Source organism: Chenopodium album, chromosome 1, assembly GCF_948465745.1.
Source record: "Chenopodium album chromosome 1, dcCheAlbu1.1, whole genome shotgun sequence".
Taxonomy (NCBI): Eukaryota; Viridiplantae; Streptophyta; class Magnoliopsida; order Caryophyllales; family Amaranthaceae; genus Chenopodium; species Chenopodium album.
The window spans coordinates 12,116,954-12,133,553 of NC_137834.1; the positions used below are offsets into that span (position 1 = coordinate 12,116,954).

The 16,600-nt window shown below is 42.1% G+C and overlaps 1 pseudogene; it reads right to left on the bottom strand.

Annotated features, from left to right (window-relative positions):
• Nucleotides 1–1,110: 1,110 nt before the first annotated feature.
• On the bottom strand, nt 1,111–2,543 carry LOC145563353 (UDP-glucosyl transferase 79T1 pseudogene; annotated as a pseudogene).
• Between the last annotated feature and the right edge of the window lie 14,057 nt (nt 2,544–16,600).

Consider the following 16,600-nt stretch of genomic DNA (forward strand, 5'->3'; position numbering starts at 1 on the left):
ACAGCAGTGTAGTAGGCGCGCAGAATGGAGGTGGTAGCTGGTAGTAGGTTTTTTTTTTTTTTTTTTTTTTTCCTTTTTTGTTTTGTTTTGTGTGTTAAATATAATTGTAATCATTATTTTTATTTAATACTATGCCTAATGATTTCGTGGGGTTCATATGTCTGAAAATATCACGGAGGATGTTGTCTAGCCTTTTCTGAAAGGATTTTTGGATGAACATAACATGACTGGGAAAATTGAACTCATTTTAACCATTTTAATAGCAAAAACAAGCATGGAATATGAAAATTCATTATACATATATGAGTTGTGATCGATAATTTTTTGGATAGAATTGATGGGGAACTTACTTACTAATAATTTTGAGATCACAAGTTCAAGCTAAGCTCCACCAATTACATTTGCTTGGGAGAAGCTGAGTAGGGGGATTCCCTCTCTCCTCCTTCTACTCTCAATTGTTTTTTTTCAATTTTAATGAAATACAATGACGAGCCAATGATAACAAGATCAAAGTATATGGCACATAAAAATTACACCCTGGCCTTAGAAATAAGAGGTGCCATCTAAAAATAGTCCACTTAACAGGATCAAAAAGAAATTTCATCCCAAAATCCTATGATAATATATATAGTAGGAGTTGTAACTCCGATCCTCTGTGTTAGGGCCTATTTATGGTGTATATTGTATAGCTAACGGGCCTATTTCATGAGCCCTAATCTCTTATTAGGTTGTACATATACGCTTCTCATACTCTAATACAAAAGACGGAAAATTATTTCGTGACATGGTATCAGAGCCAAAATCAATCTAAACCCTAAATCTCTTCTTTTATCAAGGTGGGAAAAACTATGTTTCAACAAATTCACTTTAATTTCGCGAAGAAAGCAAACATAAAGAGTAAAGACTATTTTCAAATATATATATATATATATATATATATATATATATATATATATATATATATATATGCAAATCAAAGTAATTATATAAATTCTCAAACCTATATGAACTTGCCGTTGCAAACCCAAAAACTAAAAGACCACTTAATAGACTAAATAACTTTAACCATTTGATAAAAAGGAAACATAACAATGTCGTACAGTACACATAATTAATTTCGTACATATCAACGAATAGGAGACACTAAACAAGATCAGACTACATTATTAGTAACGAGTGCTTGCAAATCCTTAACAAATTTGTCAAAGTAACCACTCATTAATCCAGGTTGAGCTAATTTTTGTCTCCAAATTTCATGGTTTTTCTTAACCAAACCACTAATCTCACTATTTTCGTCCATCACATATTTAATTGCTTTACACAAACTCTCCCTTGACACCCAATGTCCATCCTCTCCTCGGTCTACTTCAACAGCCACTTTCAACTCCGTCGTAAATATTTTTGAAAATATTACTTGATCTTGTACACAAAGCATCCGACCGATCGGTGTGCTAGTATTTGTTGCTGTTGTACCCACTCTCCCGTCACCACTCCTCGATCACCGATCCTATCTAAAAACCCCTCGGGTAACGCTTCCTACACGGTTGTGCAACCCGTGGGGAGCTTGAACGCGACTAAGAAGGGTAATTTTGTCATTTCAAACCCGAGTAGGAGCTACTTGACTTCCAAAGACACAAAAAACCACTGATCCGGCTTTGAATCGGCTTACCTAAGTTTCCCAACGTGTTTCTAGCTCTTCCTCTTGAGGTTCGGCAAGGTCTAGGCCTGAGAGGAGGATAGATTTGTTATCGTACTGCTTAGACAAGTAGTCACAATACTTACCTTCTATCTCTCGGCATGTCTTGATGGCAATGACGTCGCTACTCTTGAGTGAGGTGGTGATCCGCTCGTAGAAGGTCACCCCCTCGCCAAAAGGCTTGTACAAGCCAAGCATCCTTTTTGGCTCTAAGATGACTGTTGACGAAGGGTAGCCTGGTGGAGCACAAGCGACACATGCATCCTCCTCTACCACAGCCCTGTCCTTTGGAGGGTCCCGAGATGGAACCATCCTAAAGGCCATGGTCGCGGTAGAGACTATATAGTAAGCCACACACTTGGCCTGGGACCAGAGGCAACCACTGCCTCAGGGACCCAATAGGCAAAGTCATAAAACACAAGGTCGGGTTGAAGTCTAACAAAAATAGACTCAAACTCAACCCGAGTGAGGTCCAAAGCGGTGGCGAGGTGGGTTTGGAGGTGGAAGGGAATATCCGAGCAGGTTGCCGTACCCGGAGGGAGTGGATGAACTTGAGGGATGGTGATTGTATGTAATGTTATTAAGGATGGATGAAAGTTTTTAGATTGTAACAATTGTTTGGCCTTGTTTGATAGCAAAAGAGTGACAATGTGACCTTTTTGGGCAAGTTTGTTAGCAAGGTGAAGATATGGAATTATATGACCCATGGCTAACCATGGATACATCAATACCTTCAATTGCTTTCCTCCCATTTAATTTTATTTTCTTTTCTTTTAACTGGATAGATGGTTATTTTGTGTTGTGGTATGGCTTTTAGGTAACTCCATCCTAAGGACTGGGGGTGTATCCGAGCTAGGGGTGAGCATGGATCGGATATCCGATCCGAAGTTGGATTTTGGATCGGATATCCGTATCCGAAAATGCAAATATTTGATATCCGTATCCGATCCGAAATCTTCGGATATCCGAAGATCCGGATATCCGAAAATTTCGGATCAGATAGTTCGGATATAGGATATCCGAACCTTTTAATGATTTGGTTTTTTTTACACGAATAATTATGTTAAAATAATAATTTATTGTCAAAATTAATTTGTTTTTAAAGTCAATTCATGACTGCAAAGTGCAAACTCAAACTCATAATTACAAGCTACAATTCTTCATATAATTTGAGTTTAATAATTCTACAAATTTTAAAATATAACAATCCACAAATTTCAAAATCTAAAATCAAAGATTAACAGTAACACATACCAATAGAAAGCAGAAAAAAAAGAAAAAAAAAACCCAAATAACAAAAAACCAAAATTAATTCACTGTCAAAATGGAATAAAAATTAAAAAAAAAAAACTCTTGTAATTATGTACATTATACAAGACAAATAAAAAAAACCAAATTAAATGAAAAAAATGTAGATCTTGAGTGAGGACGACGAAGACGACGAGAGTTGAGACTTGTGAAAGGCAAGCTTCTGGTTGTGACTTGTGAGGACGACGAAGACGCGAAGGTTTGTAGATCTAAGAGGTTGAAATTGAGAGGCTAGGGGTCTGAATTGTTGAGGGATTTTGAGGAAATGTTTAAGGATTTTGAGGAATTGTTAAGGGATTTTGAGGAAATGTATAGTGAAGCAGCCATGTACTCATGAAGAGGAAGGAGGAGATCTGAATTTTGAGAGAGTAAGGAGGAGAGAGAAAGAGAGGACAGAGAGAGAGAGGAAGGAGGAAACGACTGAATGAGAGAGGAGAGAGAAATAATTAGATTATTAGGGTTTGGTACTTGGGCCTTTGGGAAATGGGGAGTTTCTAAAAAGTAAAAACTGATGGATATTAGGAGGTGTTGATTTTTTTCGGATATTCGGATATCCGAAATCGAAATTTTTGATATCCGAAATATTCAGATCGGATATCCGATCCGAAAATCTTTTCGGATCGGTTATCCTAAATTTTCGGATCGGATGCGGATCGGAATTTCGGATTATCAGATAGTTTTGCTCAGCCCTAATCCGAGCAAATATATCACCAAGGACATTCTTTTGTTTCTGATGAATAAATTACTCCGTACTCATTACAGGTTAGCGTTTATCGACCTTTCATTCTTTTACTGTTAAAAGTAGCACTGTCAAAACGGTTTGACAGATCGGTTTCGGTTCGGTTTGAAATCGGTTCGGTATTTAATCGGGTCGGTTTAATTGTCTCACGGGTTGGTTTTGGTTCGGTTTAAATAGTTATCGGTTCGATTCGGTTTCGGTTTATTCTTAAGCGTTTTTAATTCGTTTCGGGTTGTAAACAGTCCGGGTAGTAAACAGTTCGGTGCAGGCGGGTTGCGGTTTGTTAACGGTGCGGTGTAAACGGTTTTTATCCCGATTCAAACAGTTTCGGGTTGGAAACGGTTTCGGGTTAGAAACAGTTGGGTTCTTTTTTGGTTTAGTTTATAACTGGTTCTGTTTCGGGGGTTTTTGTCCCTTGGGAGAGTTACAACACTGAGACTGGATTCAGCAAAGAACGCCTGTACCTGCAAAGCAAACGGACCGCCGGATGGTCGGTGGTCCGCCTCTGAAGATTAAGTTAGTAAGCGTTCGGTAATAAAACGTGCGGAAATAAAGTTTATCTGCTCGGATTCCAAGCTCAGGTAAAGTGCTGTCTGTTCTTGAGAATGACAACTCTATAGTAAGTGACGTATTGTCTCGTATTGCGTGCATATTCTCCCTTGTCATAAATGTAAGAATGTCCTTATTTATAGGGTCCTTTTGGAAAGTGTGCCCTTCCTAGGATCTGGTGACCTAGGAATTAGGTCACGCCGCAAAACGGCGCCTCAGGATTTGGGCCCTTGAAGGCCGCCATTCCAGAGGCAATGCCTGAGTAACACGTGTCACTGAGCCCAAAAGGCCTTTGGGCATCTTTTTGGGTGACACGCGTCGCCGTCTGAATGGTCCATGCTGGATCATCAGTCTGCTTAGGACAAGAGAATGTCCGCCCTCCACGTGTCATCATCTCATAAGTCCAAATGGCGCCTTTACTGAGGACACGTGGCGCTTTCTGATTGGGCCACCTGGCCGGGTAAAATACCCAAATCATTTGCCCCTCACAGGGGTCACGTGCATTGCACGTGACGCCTGTGACAGATGTCATCACATGACTGGGGGGAATTTCAAATTACATTTTGGGGGGAAAAATTAGGGTTTCCCCTTTCTATAAAAAGGAAAGTTTGACTTCATTTTTGTTTTCACACCTTTGCGAATCTTGGAGAATCTCTGGACTTTTAACTCTTAAAGACTCTTAAAGACCCTGACTTTTGTCAAGCATCCGACACTCGGCCTTTCTTACCGACTGCTTCAGCCAACCAGGCGTCTCAAATACCTTCTTCTAAGGTAACCGCATGCTCTTTTCTTTTATTTTTTTCTTGTGTTTTTCGTTTATTCAAATGGTTTCCCAAACGTACACGGCACGACCTAGGTTAGCGATCAGCCAGTCACTGGGGACGGCTGAATCTAGAACTAGGAGTGCCGAATGCTCGTTCGAGAACTTTCCTTTAAGTACATCTCCAAATCCGACAGTGTCTGTGCATCTGCAGGACACGATGGCTCGAACAAAGCAAACAACAAGGAAATATAGACCGGATGGTTCCTTTTACCATTCGGACAGTGAGACTCCAAATTCAGACGGCTCCATTAGGGTGCCAGCTAGTGAGATTTCTGAGCACCCCCCAAATCCCTCTTCTGACCTTCCCCAAACTCCAACTTACTACTCTCCCTCTTCTTCAAGCGGCACCCCTAGTGATTCTATACTGCGGGAAGCCGACAGTTAGTACCAGGCCGAGCCTTCAGAACAGGCGTCGGAGGAGAGTCTAGGGGAGGCCCTTGCTGGCCCTAGCCGACAGTCCCCTAGCTCTGGGGAAAGTTCTGATGACGATTCGGCCTCGTCATCTTCTGATAGCGCCTTTGTCAAGTCAGAGGAGGTCCGAGAAAAAATAGATACTGCAAGGGAGTCCTTGTCAGTATAAAAAGAGGAAGGCTGGTTGGAGCCGAGTGCTTCCAGGCGCTTGGAGCGCGCCCCCTACTATCACCATGTTCCGCAAAGCAAGCGGACCTCCATGACATCCGGTCTTGCCAATTTCAGGCGCAAGACTGCAATGGGGCATGGCTTCTCCTTGTCCGTCCCTAACAAGGAGGATACTATAACCTGGCCCTCCCTGGCCAGTTATAAGGACAAAGCCTTCGACTGCTACGAGGCGGTCCTTCAGGCTGGTTTACGCTTCCTTCTCCATCCGGCCGTGGAGAGGATACTGGATGGATACCAACTGGGTATCTGGCAACTTGTCTCGAACTCATGGATAAATATCATCGGGTACGTTGCCGCATGTGAAATGCTGGAGGTGGATCCCAGCTTTGAGGCATTCGCCCACATGCACTATCTCAGCCGAGCGCCTGCCAAGGGCGGCGAAGGCTGGTACACCTTGTCCACCTGCAAGGGGTACATGATGGCAGTCGGCAAAGAGAACAAATGGAAGGACTGGAGAACAAAGTTCTACATTGTCCATTCCTCTGAAAGCCGACTGAACCAAAAATACAATCGGTGGAACAAGGATCCGCCCCTTCCTGGCTGGCAAGAGTGCCTTGCCCCCTCTCCCTAGGCGGGCCCAGGAGGAAATTTTTGACCGGGGTCTGTTTAAAGTGTCCGTTTGGACAAACGAGCATGGGGAGAAAATAGTCGTCCCCCAGAGCTACATTCCCTTTTACAAGTGGCTAGAAGATGGGGTGTTCTTGGCCGCTTGTGGTCTAAGCTCTGAGATGCCGAGAGGTAGTCGGCTGTATGTTTTTAAGCAAACTTTAAATTGTTTTCCGTGTTCGTCTATAAAGAAGCCAGCTTCCGTCTCCGCACCAACGTCCTCAACAGGGCGAGTGACGAGCAGGAAGCAGCCGGGACTCCCAAGGTAGCTGTTTATGATACTTGGTATATTTTTTCAATAGAGGTTAAATTTTGCCCGCCTGATTTTCTGACGCCTTTCTTTTTGTTCATGCAGAGCGTTTCCACCAGGCCTTCTCCCTCTAAGTAATCCCAACCTAAAATTCAAAAAACAGGGGCGGGTGATGTGAGTGCATCCGGCAAGAACCGGAAGCACATCGCTCACAGGCCCACGAAAGGGGACGGCTCTACTCTCGAAGATGACAGGGAGGTCAGCAAACCGGATGCCACTCAGGCATCAAAGGGTGGCTTTAAGCAACCCAACACTGCTGTCGGCTCAGCAGGAGAGAAGAGGCGTCATGGGAAGGAGAAGGAGGAGGAGACTCAGCCGGACGGTATGAGCCGCATCTTTATTTGAACTTTAATGCTTAATGTTGCTTCTTGGAACTTGACTAACTTATAATTTTGCAGCCCCCCCCCCCCACAAAGGGCGACCGTCGTCCAGATGGCCAAGGAGATGATACGCTCGCTTGATCCTGAGGACAAGGCGTCCGTAAGAGGAGCCGACACCCTTAACTTGGATGCCATCTTGGGGAACCTCTGCGAGGTAAAAGAGTTAGCTAAATTTCCCTTAACATTTAACACATATCCGACTAGTTTTGACCATTCGGTCTTTTCTTATTTTCAGGCCATGCTGCGCGTCCAAGGGCTCAGACAGCCAATCCAGGAAAAATCAAAAGAGGTAACAGCCGCTAAAGCTCGAGCCGAGTCCGCCTTAGACCGAGCTCAATTTGAAATTGCTCATAATGAGCTTCTGACCCTTGATATGATGTATTCCCAGGCGGACGCCAACCTGCAGGTGAAGAAGGACTTGGATTCGGCCCGCTCCAAAGTCAATGATCTTAAGGCCGAAGTTAGAGGCCTTAAGGAAAAACTTGAGCCTCTTCAAGAGGCCAAGAAAGAGGCCGAGAGGGCCAAGGAGCGGGTTAGCCGCCTGGAGGGGCGCCTGGCGAACCAGGAGCAGCAGCTGAAGGCCAAGTTCCAGTCCCGGGCCGAGGAGGAGAAACAATCCCTTGTCAAACAAATGATGGAAGACTACGAATCCATCATGCGGGCGACATGGGAGGCGGTACAGCCGGGTGCTGATTTTGGCATCTGGAAATCTAAGTTTGATCAGGCAAACGAGGATTACAATGCTGAACTCCTTCGCCAGACTGAAGAGGAGGATGCTGATGGTGAAGAGGCCGACTCCTTTTCAAGCTCCTCCGGGGATGAAGACGGGGAAGAGGAGAATGATGAAAATGAAGGGCAGCCGGTAACTGATAATGCGGCTGCCAATGCTGATAATCCCTCTGCCCCTTAAAAGCTTTTTAGTAGTTATTTCTGCGGCCGAATGACCATTCATTTCATCTTTCGGCCTGCGTGCCGAGTATCCATGTATCTTTACCGGCCGAGGGGTCGGGTAATTTGACAATTTTTCTGGCGTGGCCAGCAAACAATCTTACCCAATCGTCTTGTGACGATTGGATTTTTTAATCTAAATTCATTCGGCCGTTTGGCTGAAGTTATACATATTGTTGTTCTTTAAATTTTTTCATTGCATGTTTTTTGGCTAAGTATTATAACCTGTATAGCATGCGAATGTTCTTGCCCCTGGACGGATGTCGAGTGGTTTCGGTTGAGTGGATTGATTGACTTAGAAATTATTGATACTTAGAAGAGTATACATGGTTTCTAAGTCAATCAATCACTATGGTGATTGCCCCAAACCACGCGACAGACGGCCATCAGGAGCGAATGAATAATTATTTTCATTCAGCCATTGGCTCAAGAGAAATACAATATTTTTGACTTAGCAAATTTTGCTAAAAAGAAATCCCTTGCCTGTTTTGTTCCAAGAACTAAAAGCAGGCGCATTCGGCCTTAGGCCTCGACGAGATAAGGTGCTAAGTTTTAACTTAGTCTTAATTTTACTTTAGAATAATCCGCCTGTCTTGCCCCAAAAGCAAAGAACAGGCGCATTCGACCCACAAGTCTCTTTTTAATCTGCTAAGTATTTTAGTTTGTTTTCTTGATAAGTAATAGTCCGCCTGTCCTGCGTTTGGGCAAAAACAGGCGTATCTGGCCAAGGGCCTCATTAGTTGTCTTGTAAATCAGTAAAAATTTTCCGCCTGTCTTGCATTAGAGAAAAACAGGCGCATCCGGCCTAATGCCTCAATAGCCTCTACTTATGAAACAGTGACCCATTTCCGACTGTGCTAGAACAGTTAGAAAATTTCTGGCCTTTTAGATTTCACTTTCAATTAAATCAAACGACTGCGAATGCTGCCTTAGCATTCGGTAGGGCCGCTTAGTGTATTTGTAGAGCAATGTGCCACCCAAATGGGAGATGCTTCTCCTCGACGAATTCGCCCGAATGGACGTCGTCGGTTATCTGACTCATGTTGGAGCAGACGGTCATACTCATGTTGGAGCAGACTGTGACCATTCGGCCTCTATGTGACTATGTGTTTTTCCTAATATTTGGCCATTGGCCTCAAAATGATCTTATCTAGCCTTAGGCTTTCGAAAGAGTTAAGCAAATATTAGTTAAGTGTTGGCGTAAATTTAAAGAATTTCGTAGAAACGACTGCTTTAAAGCAGTCGGCTTCTTCAGAGGGATTGGGACGTCTGCTGTTGGGACAGACGCCATCCAAATGCATTGGCCGTCTGTATTTTGTACAGGCGCCACTAATAATAAGAAAAGACAAGCTGGAAATGAAGGCATATTCTCATCAAACAAATTTTTAAATGACAAAATTTGAGGTATTTACATTCGTACTTAGAAGTAGTACTTTTTCAAGTTATCTACATTCCAAGTCCTAGACAGCTTCCTGCCGTCTGGTTTTTCCAGGCGGTAGGTGCCATATCTTACTTCCTCATATATTCGGTAAGGGCCTTCCCAATTTGGGGTTAACTTTCCCTGCTCATTCGCCCTACTGAATGCCTCCATTTTCCGTAGCACAAAGTCCCCCACTTTGAGAGGACGCTTGTGTACTCTCTTGTTGTAAGCTCGTGTCATTCTCAAACGGTAAATCTCATGGCGCAAGGCAGCATTGCCCCTGCGCTCTGGAAGCGAGTCCAATGCCAGCCGCATGGCCTCCCAGTTAGCTTCCTCGTCATATAACATGACTCGAAGAGTCGGCTCATAGTGTTCAATGGGCAGGACAGCTTCTGCACCATACACCATGAGAAACGGAGTTTCTCCAGTTGTCCCTTTAGCGCTCGTTCTGATGGACCAGAGGACGTGTGGTAATTCATCCGCCCAAAGACCACCAGCCCGTTCAATTTTCTTTTTAATCCCGTCTGAGATTAACTTGTTGAAGGCTTCAACCTGGCCGTTTGCTTGGGGCCGGCCGACTGATGCAAAGAGGCTTGAGACCCCTTGCTCTCCTAGCCAAGTATTGAGTTGAGGCGTCTCAAATTGAGGACCATTGTCAAAAACTATAGACATGGGCACCCCAAAGCGAGTGATAATGTTCCTCCAGATGAAGGAAATAACGTCTTTTGTCTTGATGTTTTTGACCGCCTCCGCCTCTACTCATTTGGTAAAGTAATCCACAGCTACCAATATGTAGCGCTTGTGTAGGCGTCGCTCGAAGTGCGCCTACGTTAAAAGCATGTGGTGAATATGCTTGGCACTCATAGAAAGTGGGAATTGACATTACAATTAGGGACAACGATTAGGGACAAATAAAGTAGGGAGCCGCCAACAAGTTTTTTAAGGAACTTTTAAACCGTTCACGAATCATAAAAAGGCAACCACGATAAGGGACAACGATAGGCAACAACGATTGACCCGTGAAGGTTACACCCCATTCATAATCCATGAGAATACTAACTCCATATGGTTCGGAACCACGAAAGGAGGATCGGGGATGATGGTACGAAGTGAGTCATGGAGTCACATTCGCCCATATTGGCCTCTACTCGATTCTTATAGTGAAAAGCATCCCTGCGATCTCAAAGGCATACAAACAGAATATTCAATTTGCTCCAAACTATTATTTAGCTAAATTAGTTGAATATTAATGCAACACATAATTCTAAAATATTGTGATCACTTGAATTAATAACAAGATTAAAAAGGAACCTAAACCGGTTGTCCAAATTATCTTATTAGGCGTGATTTTCAATTACATATTCCCTTTAAACATGCAATATAGTGATCATAAAATAATAGAACAACATTAATATCAAAACCAAATTAATCACAATTCCAACAACATAAAATCGTTAGAAAAATAATAAAAATAAAAGGAGCATGACTCTTACTTTGATTCTGTTTGTTTGCAACTACAAAATAATAAACGAGTTAGTAACTTCAAGAAAATAATAAAGCAATGATTAAATTAAATTAAATAAAGCAAAGTTGATTTTGGGGCCGAACCCTCAAACAATTCTACCTTTCACGCCTTGGCTTAATGATGGAACCACGAGTGAAGTATGGAATCCTTTGAGTACTTGAAGAAGGAATTTTGAAGTAGAAAAGGGTAGGCTAGTGTTTAGGCTAAAGCATAGAAGAGAGAAAATAAAATAATCGAATTACTCGGTGCCCCGTTCATCAGAAATGAGGGGGTATTTATAGGGAAAATGTGCTGAGGGAGCACACGGAACCCTAAAATGATAAAAACCCTAAAAAAGTATCCCGTGACATGGTCAAACTGTACCGTGACACGGGAAGCTCCACCGTCAGACGGTACACTTCCCGTGACACGGTACATTTTTGGTGTGACGCGGGAAATTTTCAGAAAACGGGATAAAAAACGCGTTAAGGGTTTACGCGAAAAAGACACGGAATGTCCCGTGTCACGGCAGACCTCCCGTGTCACGGGAAATCCCACCGTCAGACGGGAAGGATTCCCGTGACACGGTAGGTACCTGCCGTGGCGCAGGAAATTCCAACCTGTTTTTCCGTCTAAATACATTTTTAACCCTAATTTCCTTCGGCATTTTAAGTGCCGATTGATAATTTCGGGCCTTTTCTGACTTTTTATTATTCGGGCTAAAAAATTAAATAAAAATAATAAAGGGTTTGGGCCAAAAATAAATAATAAAACTATAAAATAAAAAAGGCTTGGGCTAAAAATTAATTAATAAGTTTGGGCTGAAATTAAAACTATGCTTTTACCAAACATCAAGACTAATCCATGGACTGTTCAAAAATATGAATTTAATAAAATACGATTTTTTAAGCACTCTCGGGATTAAATACTAAACCTGACCAATAGTGGCGGTGAAAGGTTGTTCATCATCGGGTTTGGTTTTGGGGAGACATTTTTAGGTGTCTACAGAAGCCCCCACTTTGACTGAGTTTGTAGAAACGTCAGTTTTGAAAACGATAGTCAAAGTAGCCGTTAGGGACGGAGAATAATTTAAGACGTTCTGCGATCCTAAATCATTCTGTATACGGCGATACCTGCAGAAAAATGTTAGTTCTACAGATAAAAGAGTAAAGGGATAGAATGCTTATCTAACACCAGTGTATTGGTGGCAAATGAGCTTGGTAGCTTCCTATGCTTGAAGGAATCCACCGGATGACGTCTGTTGAAACGCTTTCCATGCCTGAGGAAAGCCGACTGAGGAGTTTGGTAGTTTTCTAAGCCTAAAGAAACCTACCGGATAATACTTTCCATGCTTGAGGAAAGTCGACGTATGAATTTGGTGTCATTCTATGCTTGAAGAAATCCACCGATGATGCTTTCCATGCTTGAGGAAAGCCGACTTGGCGGTTTTCTATACTTGAAGAAAAATCCACCGATAACGCTTTCCAAGCTTGAGGAAAGCCGACTTGGCGGTTTTCTATACTTGAAGAAAAATCCACCGATAACGCTTTCCAAGCCTGAGGAAAGCCGACTGATGAATATGGTGTCATTCTATGCTTGAAGAATTCCACCGATAATGCCTTCCATGGTTGAGGAAAGCCGATTTGGCGGTTTTCTATACTTGAAGAAAAATCCACCGGATAATACTTTCCATGCTTGAGGAAAGTCGAAAGATGATGAGATTGCAAGTCTCTGTGTATCGAGAACCTTGCGTCATGAAATGATGGTGGTCCGCTTGTCCCCGGACGTGGGCTGTAGATGGTCCACTTGTCCCCGGACGTGGGCTGTAGATGGTCCGTTTGTCCCCGGACGTGGGCTGTAGATAAGACCTGCAAAAATAAATTTGCCAATGGACTCGTATATATTGTGATTGACTTGACCACTGACTTGACCAAGTTTGACTTGATGTGACATGACATGTGTATGACTTGTGAGTGTGTGTGTGTGTGTATATGTGTGTGTGCAGACACAAGCAAACGAAGATGCAAAAGCAAAAATTTTCCGTCAATTTTTGTCATGAGTGGAGGGTACCGACTTTCTCCCGAAAAAGAAAGATGTGAAAACTGAACTTTTATTTTTGAACTTCCTTCGATGAAAACTTGGAAAAAGTTTTTGAACTTCCCCAAAATAAAATAATGAAAAAGGAAAGAAGTTTTGAACTTCCTCCTTGAGCAAGACGAAATGAATCGCATGGATTGAATTGCTAGTCCTGAAAATAATGTATGCATGATGCATGTTCTTAGGCCAGGAGGCTAAGGACAATTACATCATGTGACACGATAGATGAATGAACTTAATTCATGGAACTAAGCATCATATATGGTGTAAAGAAGCGATTTTGAACGTCACTTAGGTCTGGAAGCTAAGCACGTATAGTGATTATTGCATAATGAACGTTGCTTAGGTCAAGGAGCTAAGCACGATATGCTTTGTATGATTAAAAATCATTTATATATAAATGTTTCTTAGCACATTATGCGAAACAATGAACATTGCTCAGGTCAGGAAGCTAAGCAAGTATACAATGTTTCTTCTACTGAATGTTGTCTTTAAATATGATGAAACATGCACAGTGTTGAAACAAGATTTCATGATAAATGGCTCTTAAAGGGAAGGATGATTGATATGGATATGGATGTGTGAGTGAAGTGTGTGAATGTGATACTAAGGCTGGCTGCAAGGGTTATAGCGATGGAAAGAGATGTGAGAAGAGTTAAAGATGATGACTCTTCAGGCTGGGTAAGCTAATGTGATTTGGGTTCAAGCCCCAAGTCTAGCTCTAAATGGGTAGGGATAAGCATTGGATATTCTTTGACTCGATCATGCATGGATATGAATATGAATGTGGCCGCACCTCGATGTGAGGTTGCCTACGTATCCGTTAGGAATTAGGCCGAACGTAGCTCTAACCGAACTTTGCACAAGTGTATGTACACCTCAAAGAGGTCTTTCAAGGGTTGTAATGTGGTTAAGTTGATGGTTTAAGGAAGAAAGGGGTAAAAGGCTCAAGACCCGAGAGAATCCCCAAGATGTGTAATTTTGAATTTGAAAATTTTGAATTTTGCAAGTTTATTTTCAACTTTTTTTTTTTTTTTTGTTTTGAATTTTTTTTTTTTTTTTTTTTTTTTTTGAATCAATGTAGACAATCTCAGATCATGCGGTCCATCACTCACTTAGCATTCATGTTTCTCAGGCACGGTACCAAACACTCGATGAGAGACGCAATTTGAGACGTGTTCATATCAAAGACATTGGAACACTTGCCTTTAGACATTGTTTTATTGTTGCTTTATTTATTTTTTTTACTTGCTTTTTGAATGTTATACAATTACACATCTTCCAATCCCAGGGTTAAGTGAATGTGGGTTGAAGAAATGAAGGCCAAACGTTAGACGAGGCTTAAAATGGTTGATGAAGAAATGGAATGTGATTGAACGGTTAACAGGGAATGACATGGTTGCAAAGGTGCCTCAAGTCATTGCTGTACCTTGGGTTTAGTTCGGTAATTGATTTTTTTTTATTTTTTTTTTTATTGAGAATGAATGAATGAATGAAAAATTCTATGATCGAGATTTAAAGGAAAATTGCTCATTTTATTAATGGAAAAGGTGAACGAAACACATGAAACATATAAAAAAATTCAAAGTGGAAAACCTATGCTAGACATGAATGGGGGAATGGAGAAGAATGATAAAGAAAGAAATCATGAAATCTTGCACGAAGGATCTGTGTGCCTTGTATTCATTACTTCTTGCCGCTTGGAGGGACAGGAAGTTTGTTTGCATCCATCAAGTCTTGAATGACGTCCTTCAAATTCCAACATTGCTCCGTAGTGTGGCCCCTTCCTTGATGGTACTTGCAATAGGCATTGGGATTCCATTTGGCGCTCCTTTCTTCAGGTTTTGGCTCTAGAAATGGCCCAATAGGTGTGATCAAGCCTTGACTGTAAAGGCGATCAAAGGCCGCATCATAATTCATTCCTAAAGGAGTGTAAGTTCTTTTCTTCTTGGGCAATGGAGTATTAAGAGCTAACACTTCATTGAGATCAACTTGGCTTATATTGTTGGTAGTATTTTCGTGCTTAGAAGACGAAGAAGAAGGATGGTCGTTCTTCTTGTTTTTCCAAGTGTTATTATTGTTACTACCAGCAGTCTTTATTAGCTCATCCTCAATATTGATGCCGATGTCGTATACAGCTTCGAAAGTGTTCAGTGGAAGAAATTTGAGATGTTCCCTATATTTATGAGTCAGATTTTGAATAAAGAGGCAAACCATCTCTCTTTCTTTGGGGGGATCTACCAAGAGTGAAGCTGTTTCCCTCCACCTGTTCAGGTAAGCGGTGAAGCCTTCATTCTCTTTCTGTTTGAGAATGGAGAGTTCACGTTTAGAAGTTTTAATTTGAATGTTACACTTGTAACGATTCATGAAACCGTCGGTGACATCTTGCCAAGTCGCAGTATGCTTGACATCTAAGGAATAAAACCATTGTTGGCAAGCATGTTCTAAGGAGAGAGGGAACACCGTAGGGAAGAGTGTTACGTCCAATCCCTTAAGAGCCATGGTTGCAGAGAATGCCTTCAAATGGAATATTGGATTGTCAGTAGGCTTGAACTTTGAAATATCAGCAGTGGAGAACTTTTCAGGAAGTCTGTCCTTCACATTCAAAGGAGTGGGAGGCCGTTCCACATAAGTGAAATCCTCAGAAATCTTACTCATTTGTTCCTTCAGTTTGTCAAGGGTGGAAACAGTGACCTTGTTTTGTTCCATGGTAGTTACCCTAGTGGTAAGGGTTTGCATCATGGCAGACAGTGCCTCGATGGATTTGTTGATGTTCTCAATATCTTCTTTAGTGGCCATTGAAAGGTGATGAGTAATGGAGATGGCAAAGTTCTCTTTGAACGCCTATTAGATCTGAGAGATTGTTGCGGTAATGACTCGAACCGTATTAATCTATCCCCGTTCCTTGATCAAGTACTGTGAAATAAAATAATTCACTTAATTGTTTGACTCATTGCTCAAGATAGGAAAAGAAGGAAAAAAAATAGACATTTGAAAACAGGTGAGAAAACTCCACTCATTTTTTTATTATGACAAAAAAAGGGTGCATGAACCTAATATACGATCATAAACGACCTGGTGCACGACTCGAGTCGGAACATAAAGAAGTTGTGTGGATTATACTTGACTCGTGAGTGACTAAGTGATGTTATAAGACTCGTGGTATGATCGTATGGCTAGACATGTGAACAATAACCAAATTAACACGGAAGACTTAAGAAAAGCTGACTGGACTTATTTCAAGGGCACCGTGACACGGAAAACTGTACTGTGTCACGTGACAAGCTGCCGTGACGCGGTGGTTTTTTTTTTTTTTTTTTTTTTTGGACATCCACCGTGTCGCGGTAGAAATTTTCCGTGACACGGTAGAGTTTCCTGTGGCGCGGCAGACTTTTTTTTTTTTTTGCAGGTCCACCGTGCCACGGTGGATGCTGACATGGCACGGGATTTTTTTTTTTTTTGCTGCGAGTCCACCGCGCCACAGTGGACTGTGCCGTGTCACGGTGGACAGTCCCGTGTCGCGGCACCCATTCCCGTGCCACGGTGGATGCTGACGTGGCACAAGATTTTTTTTTTTTTAT